Genomic DNA, 7265 nt, shown 5'->3' with positions numbered 1-7265 from the left:
GCTGCTGTACAGCTGTGGGTGTTCATGGCATAATCCCAGCACACTGTGCTTTGGGTGCATTTTTGAAACAAATAAAGCAGGGGCAACAACACTTCATTGGTTTGAAATGCATGAGCACATCTAGACAGTAATAACCTGAGAGTAGATGCTCTCTCTCTTGGCAGAATCTCTACTCCAAGGACTCCATTCAAAAGTAGAGTAGTACTATAGTCCCCTTTATACAGACAGGAAAATAAATCAAGAATAAGATTTTTAAGTTTTTATGTTGCCAAAATATCACTGGATTGTAATTTGCGTATAAACACAAAAAATACAGATAACTATAAAAAAGACTTGTACACAGCCCACTGAAACATGAGAAGTGTGTGACAAAGGCACACTAAAACTCCATGCCTTTACCACACAGTCATCTTTCCTCTTTGAAAAGTATTGACCTTGTTTTAAAACCATAGGCACAGTCACTGAATCCCTGGAACCAATCACCATTGTCGGTAGAGCTGCAAACCTTAAATCACACAAATGATACAAAAAGCACATGTTTAATCCTTGAAGGGTGGTGTTTCTCCACACAGGTATTATTTACACTTGGCTCTCAGAGATGGGGAATGAAGGAATTAACTTGGGGGATAATACACAAATACATTTGATGCCTTGATCCCCAAATCTGGTAATGAACTATGGCAATCTGCCCGTGATGCTGCTGAGAGAACCTGAATTTTTGAAGACATAACCTGTCTGTTACTTGTTTGTCTTGCACTGAACTAAAATACAAATCAAAATACAGATCAAAATACTGGCAAAATGCAGATTGGGAGTGGGATTTCTAATAAGCTTTTAACAACAGAGATACTTCTTTGGATTTTCTCCTTGGAGAACCTGGCAAATAAAGAATGGTATTAGCTCATAGTACACTGATTTAAGTAGCTTTTGAAGCTAAGCAGTAGTTTTACCTTGTGAATCTTGTAGAGGGAGAACAGGCATAATTTAATAGATTAATTTTCAGTTTAAGAGATTAAAAACTACAGTCTGCTGAGTGAATCAGCCCCTCAGCAATAATGTGAGACTGTGCTGGAGGCTGCAGCCTCTCTAAACCTCAGTGACCTAGCTTATCTGTACAACATGGAAAGCAATGCTGTTATCTGAAAGCACAACAGGTGTACAAGGCAATAGGAAATCTAAATTATTAACAAAACTGGGCTTGGTCAGAGATTTTCCATATCACATCTTTCTTTCCTCTTCTGTATTTGAATATATGATAGTTGGATTTAATGAGGCGGAAGAAAAAACACCCAAAACAACCAAAAAAGCCCCACCAGACTCCTTGTAGAACACAGATTTTTACTTTGGAGATTCTTGGAAGTTTTATGCTGTTTTTTGGTTTTGGTTTGTTTGGTTTTTTTTTAATCTGGTAGATAAATAGGAGTTTAGGACTTCCATGGGGAGCTGCTACTTAGTTACCTTCCTCTCTTTATTTTGTTTATTTTTTTTTCCACAGTAGTCAACCTTTGAGCTAGAATTCCTGTTTTTCCACTCAGTTTTTATTCTGCCCTGTTGCTACTCAAGGTTTGCAAAGAGCCTTCTGCTTACTAAAATTCTGTCTTTGTTTTTACATTCATACATAACTTTTTGTAAGAGACTTTTCTTGCAGATCACTTTAGCACTTATAATTAAGAATAATTACATAATATCAGCAATATGGGAGATTTTTATTCACCCTGCAGTACTAAATCTCCTCAGATTTTTTGTATTCCTAGTATAGAGCTTTTCTTCAAGACTCTACTAAACAAAACCAGTTTTTTGCAGACTCATGGAAAATTTTACCATCTTTGCTGACATAAAGACTAGGGATTCTCAACTTCTCTTTCAGAAATAATAACAAATAACTTTGAGGGATTAACTAAAAATATTATCCAGCTGGTTTGTTTCAGAATCACTACAGATTGGACACCAAAATATAAAAAATTAATTTAGATGAAAAGAATGAAGATTTTTGTGCACTTTAATCTCCCATAAATCTATTTGTACCACAGTCACTTCCTCGTCCTATATAACCATATTCATGCAAAACTGCCCATAACTCCACTGACTAAAAACAAAAAAAGAAACTACTCCAGAATACAAGAGGAATGAATGTTGCTCACCAGGAAAGAAATCACCCGTGTGCATTTACTAATCTTGTGACCCTGGATCCTACCGTGCATGTTCACTTTAATGCTGGAGAACAAGAACTTTTTTCTCAGAAACTGAGAGCAGGAATGGCAAGTGGAGTTTTCATCAGAGTATGCAGCTATAATGACAAATTAGTCTGTTCCTCTGCATATCACTTGAAGCAGAAGAACTAAAGAATACCTGTATCAAAAGTACAACCTCATGTTGAGTTATAGCATAGCATAAATGAGCTCAGACAGTAGTTAATCCATCACAACTCAATGCACTTTCCTCCAGGGGGTAAGTTACACTGGCAGATAAAATTAGGAACTTGTTCATAGTCTAATTTTGTTTTTCTTCACCTCCCAGGTACTGCATCTTATTGTGCTTCTCTCTACTAGTTTAAAGAGTCTTTTCATACCAGAGAGCTTTTTCCTACGCAGGGCATATCGACTTTCTTTCTGATAAGATTCTTAACCACAGTTGCTTCAGTCTTTCAGTCTTCTATGGAAATGTTCCAGTGAAATGTTCCTGATGTTTAGTTAGTCAACCATATATTTTGAACTTTTCTCTCCCAGTCCTTCCACCCCAAAATAGTTCCACACAAAGTCAGACATCTGGGGCACAACAGAAGTCATCAAAGAACCATGAGGAATAGGAATTTACTGTCACCGCTGTTAGGTACCATCATTCTATCTGTTTAGTACCTTCTTATCTTAGTTTTCCTGTCTTTGGACATCCAAAATTTCTCAGATGGCAAAGAGCTGACTGAAGGGAAACCTCATAGGCTTTTCACATTTTTATTTTAAAATTTGAATTTTCTTGTGCATGTTTTCATAAAAAAATTTTCATATGAAGACATCCAACAGATTAGGTCCAAGATAGATAGCTGGTATATAATATAGGGTTTATATAGATAATATAGGATTTATCTGTGTTCTTTTAGCTCCCTGATGCATGTAGAAAAACATTTAAAAGAAATTGCTCTCTCTCAAGGCTCTTTGGGGACTTTGTTGAAAAGCAAGAAAATCAATTGTTTATATAGCAACATGATTTCATTCCAGGTATAGGCTGATGCACTTATTTATCAATAACTTGGTTTCTATGAAATGTAGGTGAACAAAATAAAAATAAGAAATAAAATATTCTGTATCTATCAAGCAAATTCTATACGCTACTTCAAACGAATTTTAAGTGGCAAATAAAAACCTTTTTATTATTGTAGGACAACGAAACACAGAGAGATTAATGTATTATCAGAAGCCCCATAGATAAAAGAAGTAAACTGAGATGAACCTAAGATATGAGTCCCTCTCATCCTATTTACAATACTTTTTCACAGAACCTAGTAAACTTTGTAAGGATCACAGCCAGCTTAGTTTCTTTTAAATTCAGTCTGGAGAGAAGTTATTCCATAGAAACTTTTGTTGGATAATGCATTTGGATGAAGACTTCTCAACCAGCTCTATGAATGTACAATGTTTGAAACTGTATGTGAATATACATTGAAAGAAGCTCAAGTACTAGAGGTAGTTCATGGGCTCCTCACAGCAAGTAATCACTTATCAAGCCACATGGCAGCAAGGTACATGACCACAACAATATCAGTTCAATGCAAAAAGTGATTTTCTGAAGAAATCATGACAGTTGGCTTATAGATAACTGCATTGCTTTTGCTGTCAGTTTTAAATAATGAACTATAATAAAAAAAAAAAATTCCAAAGCTTTTGTGGGAAAAAGTGTCTTGAGGGAGCTATTTTTTCAGCCTGCTTGGCTGAAAGCTTAAAGGATACAGAATTAAACTAAAACAGAGAATTATATTTGGCTAATGCCTCAGAAATAAGTAAGGGAAATAAGCTGCATATTCATAAATTTTAAATTATTTGTACTTTGTGCCAATGACCTTTTACTCAAAGTATGGGTGTATTTGAACAAGGTCAACACCAGAGCCTTTCAAACACTGTTCGTGTTTGAACTAACTTGTATCACATTCTTGTATCACATTTACCCCTTAAAATGAGGAAGGAATTTTATGTGCTATAGTGACTTAAAGGAAGATATACAACACTATGAATCAATTATGTTTTAAACTTCTTATAAAATTGTATATAGAGTATTCAAACAAGAAACAGTGATCCCCAAAGACAAGGCAGGTAATCTTGGTGATTTAGTGGCACCAGCTGAATAACAGCGGTGTGATGTCAAATAAAAAACTAGGAACATGGAAGGAAAGGGGAAAACGCAGATATTGGATGATATTTATATGCATATGTGTACTGGAATTGCTGGAGTTGGATTTCTATCTCTTCCTTTGGTTAAGTTTAAAGACAGACATAATTAACTGATTACATTAAAATGGAATGATGAAAGGGAAGTACATCCTGATGGTGTTCAGCAGAACTATATGGAGAGTTGAGAAACCTCAACATCTACCATCCTGAGGTCTGTGAGAGGAGTCATTACTGAACTACAAAAGTAAAAGCTAAAACAAGCCAAAGTATAGTGAAAAGAAATGACAAAAGCTTTCTCAGTTTTGCTTAGAACAGTAATATGGAGCTAGAGATGTTCATACAGGTGAAGATGTTCAAAGAGAAATTGAACCAAAGATTGCTAAGCATCTCATCACTTAACCTGGGTAACGCACGCAGGCTTTTTTCTACTGTCAGGAGGAAAAACAAGGTATTTCTGAAAGTTTCCAAAGGGCCAACCTGAGATTTTAACCTTTCCTGCTACCTTTGCAAAGTCAATAAATCACTTCCATTCTGATGAGACGCAGCAGGCCAAAGGATTGGGAGGAAGGAGAAGCTTGGGTCAACCCACCATCCACATCCTTTCATTCTTCCAAGACCGTTTGTCAACTGCCTACATACATTATGAGCTTTTATATGGGTGTTCAACATATTTCAAGGCTAATACAATGTCTAAGTTATCATTCACTTTCAAAGAGCTGAACTCTGTTTTGACAGTATGTGCTTTGGAGCTGATTTTTGAAATAATCACAGACTGGCTGTAGTAAGTGCCAGAAGACAGGGGACCTAAGATCTTAGCTCTTCACAGCTTCAGGGAATTTGAGCCAAGAGATATCTCAGCATAATCTCTTCCAAAGAATATTTTTGAGAAAATTTCTCTTTATTCTTCTTGCTTGAGCAGAGCCATGGCACAAGAAAAATGCACAAGGTCATACAGCTGTAAAAAACAATGAAAAAGGAGACTGCCTGTAGCTGTGGTTCAAACATAACTTATGAATGATGAAAAAAGTTTTTATATTGTGTCTTTTCTCCATTTCTACTGAATTTACCTGAGAGATAGGTATCTATTTATTCATCAGGGACAGGCATGTTGCTCTACATATGCAATAACATTACTTCAGATTCCTAGAGAAAACCATAGGTACCTCAAGAAGGAGAAACATTATCTCATTGACTACTGACACTCAAATTATACCTACATCTTATGTTAGAGGTCTGAACATCTACTGGTTGAACACTTCTATAAAAGTTCATAATGTATTTCTTATGATTTATCAAATGAGGTCAACAAATGCCTATTCATAGTTCCTGTTATGCACCTTTCCTGAAGGGGATTTAGAAGTTCCTTAGAAAACAAAAAGTAATTTTCTTCTTTTCTGATGGTGAGAATTAATTACAATAGATAGACTTCTGTTGTCTTCTTTAAGAGAATGACGAAGTCTAAAAATACCTACTTACTTTCTGATGTTTCTCAGGATTCAAGTATTTCAAATAATTTTAGTCTTAAACATGTGATTGATAGATGCAATGTTTGAATAAACTTCCACTTTGCTGTTTGCAGCAAATCCCAGGCAATGAAAATATTTGGATGGTTGTCTCTACTCTGGAAGGGAAAAAAATAGTGCAAACACAGAAACACACAAGAATGTTTGAGGGACTGATGGGTGAGGATTAAAACTGAACAGAGGAAGGAAAAAGAAAAAAAACCTGAAGAATGAGAGGGAAAATAAGAAATAAAATAGAAAGCAATCTGTAAAAGAAAAAGGGATCAGCACTGGGGTAAAAAGAAAGCAAGTTACAGGGAAAGGACAACAAAGCAGAACTGACTGAAGTGGGGTTTGAAAGGGAGACTTCAAATATCTCTAGGTCTCAGCATGTGAGTTTTTGTTTATTTATTTATTTTTTTAACACCTTCACAAGGGAAGGGACAAATTTTATTTGCAATGTTGTTGTAAAAGAAAAAGTATTAATCTGTCAAAACCAATAAGGTGCCTTGCAATGTGTGCTTATTAGAAAAAATTAAATATGTGATTTCTTTAGTAAACATTTGCAGTAACAGCAAGAGCAAAAACAAGCGAGATTTTTAGAGGAAATGGTAAGAAATATTAGTGATAAATGAAGAATTTTATTTATTATTTTCTATAAAGGAAAAAAAGAAATACTCCAAAAGACAGGGAAAAATAAAAGAAGACATAAAACTAGAAAGAAGTTAAATTCAAATATGACATGGAGGTGATGGAAGAGGATCAAAAATATAATATGATCACCTACCAATCATTTTTTAAATTTATTAATTATATCACCCATCCTAATCTCATCACAGTATCACATCTGAATGCCTGAAGACCAGAAAGGGTTCAGTTTCACCCCTTCTCCCCAACAGGCAACTGAGGGATGATGATATCAAGTCATTATTCCCTTTTAGTGGTTTGTCCCTCCTTTTCCTGTGACAGAAAAAAAAAACTGTTTTGCAACAGAGCACTCAGTTTGTGGATCCCAGTATCAGTTTTGGAAAGGTGCACTGGTGCCCCGGGTTGTTTACCTCTACTGTGAAAAGAGACCAGCCAAAGTAGATGGCACAGATCCATGAGACTTCTTGTCTCTCCCCTATCTTCTCAAAAACCCACATAAATCACCCCGTAGCCTCTGTCTATACTACTGCTCTGTTTTCTGATGATAAAATATCCCTGTCCTTTCACACACAGATAGGCTAAATACTAGAGAAGGGATATGGCCTCTCAAGGCAGAGACGAGCAAAGTTTTAGAAATGGCAAAACACTCTGACCTCTGAAATGTTTACGAGTATCAGGAACTCAGGTTTTAAAAGTGCTCAAGCTCTTCTCTGATGTATCTTGCCCACTAACTGAT

The sequence above is a fragment of the Pipra filicauda genome, unplaced genomic scaffold (genome assembly GCF_003945595.2).
Source record: "Pipra filicauda isolate LSUMZ 115617 unplaced genomic scaffold, ASM394559v2 scaffold141_size4267151_pilon, whole genome shotgun sequence".
Taxonomy (NCBI): domain Eukaryota; kingdom Metazoa; phylum Chordata; class Aves; order Passeriformes; family Pipridae; genus Pipra; species Pipra filicauda.
This window is presented reverse-complemented; position numbering follows the sequence as displayed.